This window comes from Felis catus, chromosome C2 (genome assembly GCF_018350175.1).
Source record: "Felis catus isolate Fca126 chromosome C2, F.catus_Fca126_mat1.0, whole genome shotgun sequence".
Lineage (NCBI taxonomy): Eukaryota > Metazoa > Chordata > Mammalia > Carnivora > Felidae > Felis > Felis catus.
In genome coordinates, this window is record NC_058376.1 from 56,988,739 (window position 1) to 57,005,787 (window position 17,049).

At 37.8% G+C, this 17,049-nt stretch overlaps 1 long non-coding RNA gene across 1 annotated transcript; it reads left to right on the plus strand.

Moving 5' to 3' along the window:
- Window positions 1-712: 712 nt before the first annotated feature.
- Window positions 713-14,327, plus strand: LOC123379949. Its single transcript, XR_006585050.1, has 3 exons — window positions 713-1,256; window positions 10,043-10,229; window positions 14,039-14,327. It is a non-coding gene; the product is annotated as an uncharacterized LOC123379949 (long non-coding RNA).
- The last annotated feature ends 2,722 nt before the right edge of the window (window positions 14,328-17,049 follow it).

A 17,049-nucleotide genomic window follows, 5' to 3' on the forward strand; every position in this document is an offset into this window, starting at 1 on the left:
TAAAATGTTTGCATAACTTCCCCAAGATCAAAAAGTTGAAAAGTGTTGTACATGGATTCAAACCCAGTTTCAGCCACACATGCTATCTTTGAAGTCAGATAGATTCTATTTAAGAATGATCTGTGGGCCCAAAATGGCTCATTTACCTAAATCCTAAAGGGACTATCCTGGTGTTTTTTATCACCCCACCCTCCCCCACATCATTGCCTGTAGTCAGGCTCCTTCTTCATTACTTGTTTCCATCTCTCCTACTTGAAAATGTTTCTTGGGGCACCTGGGTGGCTTAGTTGGTTGAACGTCTGACTTGGGCTCAGGTCATGATCTCGTGGCTCGTGAGTTCGAGTCCTGCATCGGGCTCTGTGCTGACAGCTCAGAGCCTGGAGCCTGCTTCAGATTCTGTGTCTTCCTCTCTCTCTGCCCCTCCCCTGCTCATGCTTTGTCTCTCTCTTTTAAAAATAAGTAAACATTAAAAAAAAAGAAGAAAATGTTTCTCAATCCTAAAACCTGCAAGAGGGATCTTCTTATTTAGATTTTCATTGTTCACTTCTTTTGGGAGTCATCTCTCAACTTAAGCAGTAATACACAAATTTTACTTTGTGACACTGTTCAGCTGGCCTATGTCTTTTCTTCCCACCCCTTCCCCCCCCCCACTCCCCCGCATGGCCCTCATTCTTCATATGTATTATAGTTGCTGCTATACTTAGGAGACTTTTCCTAACATATATTAAAGTCTTTGAGATCAGGGATTTAACCTTATATCTTGAACAGAGGAGTGTTCAATTAATCTTTGTTTAACATGAGAATAAAGGTTGGTAAAAGAGATCAGCAAGTGAGTGCAGAGTCAATCCATGACCCATTTTTCTGAATTGAGCAGCTGTCTATACTCACTTTCTAAAGTAATATCTATGTGTTTTGAAGGGGAAAGATAAATGACTCTATCATAATTTCCAATGAGATTCAAGACTATGTGGGTAAGTTCACATCACCTACTTCTCCATGAGTACTTGTTATCTGTATTTAACTTCTGTTTAATATTCTGGCACCTGTTGTTCTTTCTCTTCCTTACAAACAATTAAGTCATTTCCCTTTCTCCTTACTTCCAGGTCTCAATCCAGACCCTTTACGTTGACCCAGATGAAGTGAGAGTAACTTCATATACTAAAGCTTCATGTTGGACATAAATACATCTTGATTAAATGTCTCTACCACAGAAATGCCAAGGAAGCCTTTGGGAGCCTTTGAACTTTGAGGGTCAGGTAATGGCTAGAAGTATGTCACTCACTGTGGGTGGTGCACTGCAGTCCCGTTGCACTGGTGACATATGCAGCTGAGGTGGCAGTCCTTCTTGTCACCTGAACAACCTGCTCAGTCAGCCTTTAAGCTTTGATGAAAAATGAATTCACAGGTCACCTTCAAATATACATGGTTAAGAGAAGCTCTACCCCAATCACCATCATTAATCTCAATTGATAAATTTGTTAGACACCATCTCGGGTAATAAAATAAAGCTGGAGCTTGCTCGCATTGAGCACTGGTGCTTTTAGTCACAATCATAGCTGGTAACTCATACAAGAGAGCTTTCTCTAACAAGGGAAAAAAATAACCAAGTTTTAAGATCGGAGCTATAAATACATTTGTGTACTATTTACGAGAAATCGACTAATTCATTTCAACAACCATTTATTGAAAACCTAACGTAAGTTACACACTGCATTAGGGTCTGGGGTCACAAAGAAGACTGACACCCAGTTCCCTGACTTTAAGGAATTTACTGTATACTTACAAAAGTAATGGCTTCAACATGGAGGTTCTGAAAATAGCCCACTGAAGTCTCCCCCCACTTTTTCATACCACATTCATCTCCACTGTCCTGCGTGTTATACCGTTCCCTTGGAAAGCCCCTGACTATCCCCATCTCTTCCACCTCTTAAAACTCTAGAATTTATTAGTTTACTCAACACGGACTTATTCTAGTAACTAAACACAGGAAATAGACAGCTGAACAAAACAAGCATGGTTTTCCCTCTTAAATAATGTTTGTTCTAGTGGGCAGAGGAGACCTGCAATGAACAAACGAATAAATTAATAAGTTCAGATAGCGCTATGAAAAAAATTTTAAACGTATAATAGAGAGTAACTGAAGTGAGCTAAATTAGACAAAATGATCAGAGAAGGTTCCCAGGAAGGTGGCATTTGGGTTAAAACCTTGGCATTGAGAAGGAGCTGGCCATATGGAAATCTGGGGTAAGAACTTTCTAGGCAGAAAGAACTTTGAGTACAAGGGCCTGAGTCAGGAATGAAGTATAATTATCTGAGGGACAGAAAGATAGCGAGGGAAACTTAAAATATCATGAAGGCATTCAACAGAATGGAAAATAGTAGTAGGAAAAATTCTAAGATGTAAGCAAGAAGAGATCCTACTTCCTTAGAAGTAGGAACTTCTAAACCATGGCAAGGATTATGGATGATTGGTGTCCTGGAATACTACTGGATGTTTATAAATAATGGAAGAGGGTGAAATGTTATGTGTTTTAAAAATATCACACTGGATACTGTGTGAAGAATGGATTCTAGAGAGTTAAGAGTAGAAACAGTGGTGCCTCTTAAAAGGTTATTATGGCAATTTGGGGGAATGGTGACATTTACTTAAACAAGTGGGATCATGGTGCAGAAAGAGAGAGACCTGTCTTGTATACTGCAGGAACCCTCCCCTTATTACTGCTTAGACACACACTCTCTCTCTGTTCTGATCTCCCATAAACATTTTGCCTGTATAAGACAGTTTCATAATTTAATAACTACAATAAGCAGTCCCGATTCTTTATTATTTACTAGTAATTACACTAAGTGCTTTACAGACTTTATCTAATCTACACATAGCACTGTGAGGTGAGCAATATTTTTATCTTTTCTTTTTTAAATTTTTTTTTTCAACGTTTATTTACTTTTTGGGACAGAGAGAGACAGAGCATGAATGGGGGAGGGGCAGAGAGAGAGGGAGACACAGAATCGGAAACAGGCTCCAGGCTCCGAGCCATCAGCCCAGAGCCCGATGCGGGGCTTGAACTCACGGACCGTGAGATCGTGACCTGGCTGAAGTCGGACGCTTAACCGACTGCGCCACCCAGGCGCCCCGATCTTTATTTTTTCTAAAGGGGAAGCTGAAGCTCAGAGACAGCAAGTAACTTGCAGCTAAAAAGTAGTAGAGCTGAGTTGAACCCAACTCTGTCTCAAATCTTATAAGCTCTTAACTTTTCGTATATATTATCTTCCTTTTTTTCTGTTTTGCAAGTTACGTTAGACTTATCTTTCTAATTATGTAAGTGGCATGCCTTTTTGCTGGTTATACCATACACAAAGGTATGAGGTATAAATATTTATTAAAATTTCCAACATTGCTGCTTCCAAGAGATGTGTGTGGCAGATCTGATAGCTGCACTATTCCAGGCGCTGTGAAGCCCTGGTTATAACTCTGGGGACACCAAGTGTGAAATTGAGAAGGAGCAGGACTTGTGAAATTGAGAAGGGAATCGTAGGACTGGCAACAGCCATAGAGCTGCATGGAGCTTCCAGAAGAAGGGGAGACAGTGAGGAATGAATCCAAAGCATGTAGCAGTTGACAGGGGCATGTGACAAGGCAGTAGAAGGGGCTCCATGGGAATGGCACCTGTACATTTAGAAGGGTTAGAAGTGCTTGGTTTAATGCCCTGTTTTCACCATCTTGAAATTCTTAATAATTTTTGATTAAGGAACATCACAGTTCCGTTTTACGTTGGGCCTCACAAATTATGTTGCCTGTTCTTCTAGGCAGGTCAAAGTAATCCAAGATGAATGCAGTAAAGATGCATCTGAATCCATCAAAATAACCTCAGAAATCTCTTACTACAAATACCTAGAAATGATGGAATTTCAAAAAATAAATAAAACCATAAATGGTGTTTCAGATATGGTTGAGTTTCCAAAAATCATCAAGTATTATAAACTGAGAAGAAGCAAAACTAAACAAAACAAAACAAACGAGAATATCAAAGCCATTGAGAGGGACTCACCTTACCAGGTATCAATATTTAAAGCAAATCTATAGTAATTAAGTCAATAGAATGATCACAAGACTAGGGAAACTAATAGATCCAAAGAGAACCCTGCACACATATAAAAATTTCATATACCTCAGCATTGATCATGTAAATCTACAATGAAAAGATGGATCACTGAGAAACTGCTGTTGGAAAGTTGGTTATCCAAATTGGAAAAAGCAAACAAATCTCTGCCTCACACCATACAACAAAAAATCTATCTGGGTGGAATAAAATCCTAAGGTGATGCTGAGGAAGATATAAGAGACTATTTTTAAACCTCTGGCCAGCTTTGGATATATCTATTTTAAAAATAAATAAAACATATAAATTTTAAAACTTTCTAATTTGGTGGCATTAAAATTAAAAAAATTCTTGGGATGCCTGAGTGGCTCAGTGGGGTAAGCATCCAACTCTTGATCTCAGCTCAGGTCTTGATCTCAGAGCTGTGAGTTCAAGCCCTGCATTGGGCTCCACGCTGGGCATGAAGCCTGCTTAAAAGAAAAAAAAATTAAAAATTTCTCAAAAAATTACCTTAAACAAAATGAAATGACAAGCTACTGACTAGGCATTTTCAGAACATATAACAACAACAAAAAAGTTGCATCTAGAACATACACACATTTCTTTCAAATAAACAATTCAGCAAACAAAACACTGAAGATTACAAATGCACATTCATAGAATAGGAAACAAAAATACTCTAAGAGGTGTTGCTTAACCTCATTAGTAACAAGGTACCAACATAAATAAATCACAAAAACTTGAATTTTCACTTAAATTAATTTACAGAACAATAGTACAGTATTATGATAAAGCTTAAAAATTACAACTGTTTAAAATTGTATTACTGCATAATAATTAAATAGACATATCATATATGGTAAAGGTAAAAATTTGCCTGTGAGATCTTCATCAAATCCACTGTTGGTCATTAAACATTGCTTTTGAGCACTAGCAATGTGAAGGGCAAGAAGATTCTGGGAAACATACAACGATGGTAACACCCACCTCTTACCCTTGAGGCACATATAATCTTTTAGGAGAAATAGAGTATGCATGCAAGTCACTACATCTGAGAAAGCTTCGAAGGTCTGAAAACATGTGGATAAAATGCTATATGATCCACAACTGATTGAGTGGTCAAAGTCCTATCTTCCCCAACTCACTTATTACTAAACTTGGAAAAAAGTCTAATTTCACCAATTCCTTAAACATGTCATGCATTTAGCACTGTGGGCAGCGTGTGTTGGGTGGGAGAGAACTTGGGGGAAGTAGACAGTGGATGACGCAAGGTGGACTGGGCAGGAACAAATATTGGTTAGCTTTACTATGCTCTAGGCTTTAGCTACACTACTTATTAATATTATGATGATGTTATATAACATCAATAACATATAAATATTATTCTGATGATTTGTATTATAATATTAACATTAGTGTAAGTGAATATTATTATTTTTAAAATGTTGATTTGTTTATTTTGAGAGAGAAACTGCACGTGTGCAAGTGGGGGAGGGGCAGAGAGAAAGGGAGAGAGAATCCCAAGCAGGCTCCGTGTCAGGCACAGAGCCCTTTACAAGGCTCGTTCTCACAACTGCAAGATCACCACCTATGCTGATATCAACAGTCCGATACTTAACCAACTCAGGTACCCAAGCGCCCCAAGATCAATTTTATTTTATCCAGTTCACTGAGAGAGAAATGAAATCTCGGTGTGGGTAAGTTACCCAAGGTCACAGGCTCAGCGAATAGCAGATCTAAGACCCAAATCCCAGGTGTAGCTGACTCTAAAGTCTGTGACCATGCCTGTAGTCACGTTGTCTTTTAAGGAATTGTACTATTTCTTATCTGGACATCTTTGTTTCTAATAAAAGATGTACATTTAAAAATGTATTCTTACTTCTATTGATAACTTCTGATACATGATCTCTAAACCTTTCCTGTCTCAAATGAAACCTCCATGTATATTCTTTAGGTTGAAACCTATGCATCACACTTAGAAGAAGATACTGTTCACAATATGTAAAATGTTTAAAAATGGAGAAACATTGTATCATGGAAAAATTACTCTTGTTTACTTTCAGCTTTTGTTCAAAAATTTCACTCCCTTTGAGTGTTTTGTTGTCATTTGGAAAGACAAAAATAATTACTCTATTTTGTGGCATTCGTTAGACATTTACTTGTTTAGCAAATGTTTATTGAATGTTACGTGCTAGGTCCCATTCTAAGTGCTGTGGTTGCAGCAGCAAGCTAGAGAGAGTTTGTGCCTTCAAAGAGCTTTCACTCCACTTAAGGGAAAGAGATGGGGGGAGTCAACTTGGGAAGAGTAAAACAACTTCAAATAGGGATGCTTGCTATGAAGAACAAGCAGGGAAAAGAATAGTCAGAGACTGGGAAGGGCAGAGATCATGAGGAAAGTAAATTTGCAGGTCCAGATGGTATGATTAATTGAAAGAAATGTCTCTCTGACTTGGCATTTATGTGATCATCCAAGCTGCTTGCTTTGCTCAACTCTTACTCAGGTTAATTAGTTGGGAGAGACTCTTGACAGACATACAGTTGTGAATATTTGCATTCATTTATTACTCTTATTTTCAAGAGGAAAATGAGCATTACACTTATAAGATGAAGAAAGGTTGAACGAGGTATGTTTTCATCTTTTTCAGAGGGGTGTTTTTGTCTTGCTCTAGGTTCAGTACAAGTTTGGAAAGCATTTTCGTGAGTGATACAGAAAGGAAGTTTAGATCTGCCCTTGGAACCCAGATTTCTCAGCCGAAAAATCTCTGAGTCCCTTTTCTCTGAGACACAATGTGTAATTTCACCAAGGTTACTATAATTCTCATCTACCTCTTGGAGGAAATTTTTGACATCAGCTTGAAGGTGCTCTTATAAGAGACTCACTATAGAAACATTCATTTATTTTCAGTGTGTTTAATTCCCTACTCTGACACTGGCTAGTTAAGTGACCTTGAGCAAATTGCTTTCTCTCACAAAACTTCTGATTCTCCCTGACAAATTCCCTTTTCTTCATCACTCAAACAGGTCTTGAAATCTCATCTCCCGCAGGAAGCAGTTCTAATAAATTAGAGAAGAAATGATTAATTCCAATATGTCACCTCCATTGTACTCTTTTTCTGTTTTATGTACCTACTAAATGCACTTATACCCCAACTTTATAGCTAATAAAAAGACACTTTGGTTTAATTTCATTATTTATTTAAAAAACACTGGCTTATGTTATCATCCCACCTGCTTATTTACCTATTTTGTAGGTTGTATTCTAAAGTGACTAAATTATGCTTGCATGTTCCAACCTCACTGAAAATGGACTTTACTTTCTATCTTCTAATTCTACTCAATAAAATAAGAGGAATTTTTCCAGACCCATCTAAAAATATCAGATGGCAACTTGGGTGTCAGAGTTATGGCCTGAAAAAGAGATTTCTCTGAACGTAGGGACTCAATATGGCTTTTATACCTGTATCCCCGGTCTTAAGCCCAATGTCCAGCACATGGTAAGTGCTAAGTAGTTTCTGGTCAAATCTGATCTAAAGATTTGAAAACAAATCTTAGCACTGCCTAAGGGACCCAGGATATTGGTCCTAGGATCTAGGGTTTCCACAGAGTTCAGTCAAGGCTTTGACGAACTGGTCTCCAGAGAACTTGTAGATTGAAGGGACAGACATTCTGGGAATACAGCTTACTACCATCTCTGACATGAATTAGCTGAATGATCTTGGGAAAATCACCTACCTCTTTGACACTAGGGTGTGTGTGTGTGTGTGTATGTGTGTGTGTGTGTGTGTGTGTGTGTGTGTGTATATATATATATATATATATATATATATATATATATATATATGGAATTGAGTGAGGTTATCTCTAGAGTAACTTTTAGATATATTATAGGAGTCCACGATTCTATTGATAATACCTGAAACAAAACAAAACTTTTCCTAGGGACTATAAATTAAAGTCAGCAATGCTGTGGTTGCAGGTAATGGCTGGGTGATTGTGGTCCTTTCAGATAGTATGATGTTATAATGGGTATGTCTGCAAGTGTATCAAGGAAAGGATTGTTTTCTGAGCACCATGTCAGGTGCAGCAGGGGACTAACACAAGACTTCCATCAGCTACTGGCTGGAGATAATAGAAGCATGATGCTTGGGTGGTAACTGGATCTTTTATTTGGCAAACAATGTCAAAGAAGGCTGCCCATGTAGAAAGGTACCAGGAAACACTCTTCTAGTACTGCTACTACAGCTTTAAGTGTGATCTGCCTCACACTCAAGAGCATTGTAAGAATTAATGAATGCAAAATGCTTTTGTGAAAGATACTTCCAGAACCTGATCTATACCAGTGAAATGGGCTGATGCCAAATAACCCAAACGCCCCCTAAGCAGGGTGCCATGAGTATTAACATATGTATTACAGTGTATTAACATCAGGAGTGATTAAATTAACTATGACCTAAACGTAACAATGGCTAAATCATCCTTACCAGGCAGAGCAGAAAATCACACACAGCTTTTCAGTATGGGGCAGTGAATAAGATCATCGCACCTCAGCGTCAGTGAGGCAAAGGCAGCACTAAATGAAGGCTGTTGGATTTACAAGATACCCTGGCTCCTTTCCAGGGAACGCTTCCCCTGCAATTAAACATCAAGAGGGCATTTGTTGCCCCCTACTAACTCAAGGCTGCAGCTTTTATTTAGCCTTATAAAGTCATATGTTGGAAAAGAGAACACCATGGTCACACGTGGAAATACGGGCAACATCCCGGCTGAATAATAAACTCTATCTTTTTTTTTTTACATTGCAAATCTCCAGCTTTGAGGGTCTCCCTGCTGCTAATATAAGAGTGCAGAGAGATCACAACAGAGTGGCACTGTCTTGGGCGTCCTTCTCAGGGATTACAGCATGACTTTACAGGATAGCAGCACAAATCATTACACTGGGCATTCATCAGCAGAAAGAAAACTTCTGTGAGAACCAAGACCTAGTGTATTGTGGTCCCAAGAGCTCCTTCCTGTTCAGTAGCCTCTGCTAATCTTTGTCAGGGAAAAATAATCTTTTTATTTTTGCGTTTGAATAGTAAAGAACTCCTGAACCACTCTAAGGGTGTCAAAAGCTCGCTATGTGGTCTTTTGTGCTCTTTGGCCACTGTGTCACTCCCATGGACTCCTGTGATTTTGAATTTACCCTCACCTTTCTCTTACTTGAGTTTTCTCTCCCCCAGTCTCTGTGCTGTGAAACAAGAGCTTTGTGCAGGCAAGTGTCTACGGAAGTTGCTGCTACTTTAGTGGAAATTGTGAGAAATAATGCTGCGTTTTCCTGAGGGCTTCTAAAAACAAAACAACTGGTTGGTTTAACAGTCACCTGTTCCAAGAGCTTTCTGCATGATTAGGAACACAAGCACGCTGCTTAGAATCTGGGAACTCTCCTATTTCTTTTAGAAAATGGCATAAAACAAAACAAAACATGTTTTTTTTTCATTCATGGATTTCAACTTTTCATGCATTTTAATGGAAATGGGGCCTATAGGACATAGTTATCTATGCTTATAAATTACAGTCCTTTGTTCTCACGCTGCTAAAGAACAAATTCTTAAAGGTAAAGACATTAAGCAGTTGAGTCATGAACATCAAGATGGTTCTCAGAATTACCATCTCCATTATGAAAATCTATAAATACTTCTATTTTACAATGTGACTTTTATAATACTTTTTGTTACTGTTTTTATTTTATTTCAGATGGTTTATTTTAGAAATAGCTTTTAGCAATACTGATAATTTACTGGGGATTCTATCTAGTAAGGAAAAGATCTTTGGGGAAAATGATGGTTCAAACCCTTTTATTTCAAAACATAAGTGATAAATAAAATTTCCTTGTGTTGAAAATAAATTGAAATTCTTTAGCAAATATTCATTTTACTCACACATTTCCTCCTTTCTCTCTCCAGATTCCATCCATCTAGGGCTGGTGTTATGGGTATGTGACCAGCATAGTCTGCTAAAAAAAGAATTAAAGAAGGCAATTTAAGTTACACCAACAGACTTTGTTTAAAACTTCAAGAAGCAGTCAAGAAAATTGCAAAATGGGGAAGAAGGCAGGAAGCTTTTAGAAGATACAGAATAGAGAGCAAGGAAGTAAGTACAGTAGAACCTTGGTTTGTGAGCATAGTTTGTTATGGAAACAGGCTTGTAATCCAAAGCACTTGTATATCAAAGCGAATTTCTTCATAAGAAATAATGGAAACTCAGGTGATTCATTCCATAACCCAAAAATATTCATATAAAAATGATTACAATACGGTAACATAATACAAAACAATAAAGGAAATACAAAATAGAAAGAAAAATAAACAAATTAACCTGCACTTACCTTTGGAAACCTTCATGGCTGGTGTGAGGGAGATGAGAGAGGAGGGTTATTGTACAGGACGACTTTCACTATCACTAATGGAATCACTGCTGTCTCTTGGCTCAATGGAATCTTTTCCTGCATGGGGCCATTCATTGTATACACTCACACAGATGTTGACTACGGTACAGTATTAATAAACTCTTGTCATATACTATATTTAAGTAACTGGCAATAAGGCAGCAGAGGAAAAGGTCTATATCTGCAGGCAGCCTGACCTAGAATGAAGCAAAGCATTCTCAAGCTTCCTGTTGTATGGAAAAGCAAAGGACTGTCCGTAGGTGCTTTGAAGTACGAAAAATACACTAGTGTCAGTTGTAGACACCTTCCAACATTGTGAAAAATCACTGATTTCTGCCAAACACCGTAGCCTGAGACCAAGCATCCAAGCATCAGAGACAATCACCCACAATCCTTCAGTGAGAGAGCAAGAGAGAGAGAGAGAGAAGAACCATTGGCTCAGTTGTGATCATGTGATGTTCAGTGTCATGTACTACTCATATTGCAAGACATTGCTTCTTAAAATTTATTACAAATGTTTGCTTATCTTGTGGAGCACTTGCAGAATAAGTTATTTACGACCAAAAGTTTTACTGTATAGATCCCAGAGTGGTCTTGGCTTTTGGGAATGGCTAGGAGGATGTACTGCCATTCTGGTCTAACGGAGCATTTCCAGGGACACAAAAGCTACCTAAATTTCAGTTTACTGATGTGACCCTAGTCAAGAACAGTTCCCTCTTGGGTCTAGAAATTTATTTCAGTAAGTCACACAGGGTCCCAAATTAAGTGGGGCTCATGGTTGGGGTACAGTGCTTTGAAGTCTCTGTCTTGACATTGCTAATAAAGTTACCTTTGAATTTGTGTTTTATAAATACAGTCCAGTGGGGCAAAGGTGCATGTGCAGGGGGCTTGCAGCCTGAGGTAAACACAGGGCATGCACTAAGAGACATCTCTTTGAAGTCACTTCCTCTTGCCTAAGTGTTGCCTGAGTAAGAAGAATATATTTCCTTCTATAATTGTTTAAATTCCGTATTTTATACTATGGCAAGAACAAATCCATTCCTAGTCTGTTCTTTTGCTATTGGAAAGTCAAACGGTGATCCTGGTGCTACTAGGGAAGAAAGGAGGCTTTGGAAGCAGCTTAAATTGAAGTGCAATAGGGTGTGTGTGTGTGTGTGTGTGTGTGTGTGTGTGTGTAGTTTGATGTTGCGGTTATAGGTATTACTTGCCCAGCATCTCCCCAAACCTCTCAGGAGGCAGAGGTCCCAGTAATAATCCTTAACGATTATATGACAGTTGGGTAGTGAAAGTATTAGTTGTCATAATTGTTGCTTTCTCTAACTTATCAAGGTGGTATCCTGATTGGATAAAGTAAAGATAGACCTTTCTTCATATTCTTTTGGTGGAAATGAGTATTTCTGAGTATGAAGGTGCTGAGCATTTTAGGATGAAAAAGGGATGGAACAGCCTATCATTCCTACCTCATTCATTTCATGCTGTTTTCCCCAAAGTCATCTTCAGTCACTACCCAGCAGCAATTCCTTACATGATGATTGAATTCTAAACTCAGCACACACAGGAGTGGCCTACAGATTTAAGGACACCACATTTCTAATTTGATTCCTATGTGTGGCTGAATAGTCTTCAGCAAAGGGTCAGTGGAGCCTATCTTTTATCATTTTTAATAAAATCTTTGATAATTAACAACATGATTATAAAAAATACTCAGAGGTCTTAATACCCATAGTATTCTTCTATATCTTCGAGGAAAGCACAAACTTCTGTCTCAGTCTACTTCAAAGATTTCCTTCTCTGGTTTTTATGCAATGAGAAGAGGTCTCCCTCCTTCTTTCACTACCACTGTTCTACAGTAGAGAGATGACCCAGAGCTGTTAGCCCATGAGATTAAAACGGAACCAGGAGACAAAACAAGATGTTAGTATATAAAACAAATACATTTGCCCAGTGTGCCTTAGTGATAGTTGTTGTCTGTGGACAAAACCTGGACTTCTCCCCATTTACTGTGAGTGATCAAGGAAAAGGAGACACTCCTTATCTGCTCTGGTGTGTGCCACACCCCATCACATAACACACACTGTGCTTCTTTGCCCATGATTGTTTTTTTTTTAATTTTTTAAACATTTTTATTTGTTTATTTTGAAAGAGACAGACACAGAATGAGTGGGGAAAGGGCAGAGAGAGATGGAGAGAAAGAATCCCAAGTAGGTTCCACGCTGCCTGCACCGAGCCTGATGTGGGGTTTGAACTCACAAAACTGGGAGATCCTGACCTGAGCCAAAATCAAGAATCCAAGACTTAACCATTTAACCAATCGAGCCATCCAAATGCCCCACCTATGACTGTAATGAGCCAGTCAATACTATAAAAATAGATAACCAATGAATTAATTTTTAAAAAATAAGATTTGAGGGGCGCCTGGGTGGCTCAGTCAGTTAAGCGGCCGACTTCGGCTCAGGTCATGATCTCGCTGTCCGTGAGTTCGAGCCCCGCGTCGGGCTCTGTGCTGACAGCTCAGAGCCTGGAGCCTACTTCAGATTCTGTGTCTCCCTCTCTCTGACCCTCCCCCGTTCATACTCTGTCTCTCTCTGTCTCAAAAATAAATAAATGTTAAAAATATTTAAAAAAATAAGATTTGAGTCATAAAAATTGTTTTCCTTTTCATGAGATCTAGATACAATTCTTCATGTAGTTTCTTGATATAAAAGGAAATACTAATGAAATCCAAATGACACAGGAAAAATCAAACTCATTTTTATGTACTATACCCATATTTCATTTAACAACCTTCCATATGGAGCAATTACTTATTTTATGTATCATTGAAAGAGTTTAATAAAATAAGTCTCTCTCTTTCCCTCCCTTCCTCCCTCATCCCTTCCTCCCTCCCTTCCTTCCTCCCTCCCTTCCTCCCTTCCTCCTTCCCTTCCTCTCTCTCTCTTTGAATTTATATCTGTTTGCATCCATAGCCACTGTGAACCATGCACACTGGAAGTGCACACAGCCACTTAGAATGTCACATACTCAAGTTTGGGCTGCAATAATTTCTGTTTATTCTGCTCTAAGGTCTTTTGCCATTTTTTTTTCTGTGTACTTGTTAATAGTTTTTGGACCCATGTAGGACATGCCAGTAAAGGTAATCTACTTCTGAAAACAAACAAAGGGAAAGTACCATGCAGGGAAACATAGGGTAAAGAAGAGGGGGCAGATAAAAACTGACATCATAAATGACATCCTAATGATCCCTGTGGCAGAGAAGGACTGACCCAGGGCTGGGAAGCTGGAACTGGAAAAAACTAAGGCCTGAGGTCACTCAAGCCTTTAAGGGGTAAGAGAACCACAGTTACTGTCACTCTAAAATTCAAGAATGCAAATCTTTAAGAATTTTGCACTAAAAAAATCTGTCTTTTGTTCATCTAAGTAGTATGTTTCTGCAATAGTCTGCTTGGGCTACCATAACAAAATACCATAGACTGGGTGACTTAAACAATGAAGTTTATTTTCTTACCATCTGCAGGCTGTAAGTCAGACATCAGGATCCCATCCTATCTAGATTCTGAAGAGAGCTGTCATCCTGACTCACAGACAGACTCCTTCTCACTGTGTTCTCATGCCACACGGTGAGTGAGCTCTTTGGTGTCTTTTATTAGGGCACTGATCCTATCCGGGACCCACCCGTGTGAACTTACTTAACCAGGATCACTTTTTACTCCAAATACAGTCTCATTGGGAGGTAAAGTTTCAATACATGAATTTGGGGGAAGGAGCATCATAATTCAGCCCACAGCAATTCCCTTTCTAGAAAGTTTTTCTATGCGCTTCAACTGTATATATATATATATATATATATATATATATATATATATATATGCAGCTGTACTGGCAGAATCATTACTGGCCTGTCAAAAATACAGTAAGTAGAAACAAAATCCAAACTGACCTTCCTTATCTATACAGCCAGAATGTCCAAAAAACGAGTCCTTTTCACACTTCATTACCCTGAAACCACTTCTCCCCTGACTTCTATCCTTTAAGGTCCCTTGTGATTATATTGGACCCACCCAGATAACTGAGGAAGATCTCCCAATTTAAAGTCCCCTGATTAGAAATGTTTATTTCATCTGCAACCTTCACTCCCCCTTGCAATGTAACATAACATCTAAATGGGTACCAATGATGAGAATGCAGACATCTTTGGGGGACCATTCTTTTTTTTCTGCCTATCACAATACTCATATAATTATATTAGAAGACATAATTTCTTGTACCTGTAATCTAATAAGGTAAAGGATAAGTAAATCAAATCACTAAGTTTGGAACCTGGATTTGACCTAAATACTACCATGCTCCTGGGAATTTTAATTTCTGGCTTCCTAAAAATTAGCCTTCTAAAATTGGATAATACTCAAATTACATTATGGATACAAATTAAAGTGAATTTCATCAACGGCACACAATTCAATTGTCCTCCAATTTTCTTTAGCATTCAATCAGCTGACACTTGCAAATTTTCAAACAGTTTAAGAAAGAGGAACACCATAATCTTTGGGGCAGGAAATATACTGAATTTAAAATTAAGAGTCAGTATTTCCAATTTCAAATAGAAAAATTTTAGGAGAGGAATATGAACAGAAAAGCCTACATTTAATAATGGATTTGGAATATAAAATTGTTTTTACTACTGTAATTGCACAATATGAGTTGTACAAATAATTGATATTCATTTCAGTTACATTTTGTACTAAAAGAATATTTTAAAAATGCTATAATTTTACTTTCCTCATCTTGGGAAATGCCTAAATATAAGTTACTTGAAATAATAGTACATTCATTTTTCAAATACTGTACAAACATATATCTTTAACTGAGTGCTTACTGTTTGCAACATTTGGAAGGATACAAAATTTTGTAGGATATAAACACTTAGAATTTATATATATAAGAAATCATATAAAATATTACTTTTATATCACTTTATGTTTTATTTTAATGATATTAATATAAAATAGAATATTTTCCCACTTTTTATTTTTAACATTGAAACTGCTATTATGAATCAATACAGTCCAGTGAATTGCTCTATAGTCTTTGTGAGAGAAGGTAACAGGTACGGAAAGGAATCTCTGTTTTTACTTCAATTATTTTAGTTGAATGAACATAGCTGATTTATCCCTTTAGTTTCTATGTACACATGCTCACAGTGATCAAAAGTCGAACTAAAATATTAGAGCACTGAGTCAGTACATGTTTGCTATACACACACACACATGCACACACCACACACACATACACACACACACACATACTCGTACAACTTGTTATTTTGATGGTTTGTGTTTTAAAAGAACCTGGAGAATAAAGCCATGTTGTGCAAATATTTCATATTTTCTCCTGGCATACAAATGATAAATAAATACTTGCTAAATGAATGAGCAAATAGTTCTCCTCAATGAATGTATTCAACATATGAAAGTCATTAAGGTTGCAAAGAGGGGTACCTGGGTGGCTCAGTCAGTTGGGCGTGGGACTTTGGCTCAGGTCATGATCTCACAGTTCATGGGTTCAAGCCCCTCATCTGGCTCTGTGCTGACAGCTCAGAGCCTGGAGCCTGCTTTGGATTGTGTCTCCCTCTCTCTCTGCCTCTCCCCAAGTTGTGCTCTCTTTCTTGGTCTCCAAAATAAATAAACATTTAAAAAAAGTTGCAAAGAAGAGACCGCTTCAGATAACACCCCATTCACCCATTATTGGAATTTATTGAAAAGGTGCATGGGAGTTGAGGATTAGAAAATACTTCATCTTTTCGCTATATGAGCACTCTGGGTCCTCCTGCTTCTAACTCTGAATATAGGAAAGCCTCTATGGAGTGCTAGGCCATTATCTCAGAACCATGTAAAATATGTCCTGATTTTTCTTATCTACAGTTTTTCTTTTTAGTCCTATTTATCCTGGAACATTTTAATACGCAAAATTAGTTCCGTGACTCTCATAGCCCCATCATACAGTGGTAGTAGTTATCAACTGTTGCCAGTCTTTTTTTTTTTTTTTTTTTTCTATTTCTGTTTTATCGCTACTGGCCTTTACTACACTGGGTTATTTTGAAACAAATCCCAGCTATCGTGTCATTTCATCTAAACATAGTTATAGGTGTGTCATATTTTTAAGTTGACAAAATGGATGTGACTTTTTGAGAGTACCTGACTGGATAGATATTTTTATTGTTTTCTATTGGGTTGCCTTTTATTACTGATTTATAGGAATGCATTATGTATTCTCCATATGAGTCCTTTGCTTTTATGTGTTTGTGTGTATGTTTAAACAGTATCTCTTTTCCCATGCTGAATTTGCTTTTGGGTTTCTTTATGGTGTATTTTGATAAATAGAATTTCTCATTTTTGTTGTAGTCAGTCTCATCCATTCTTGTCCTTTATATAGTCAATAATTTTTCTGTCCAGTGGAAGAAAGTGTTGCCTATACCAAAGTCACAGATAACGTTACTGTATGTTTCTGTGGTCTGAATGTTTTTGCCCT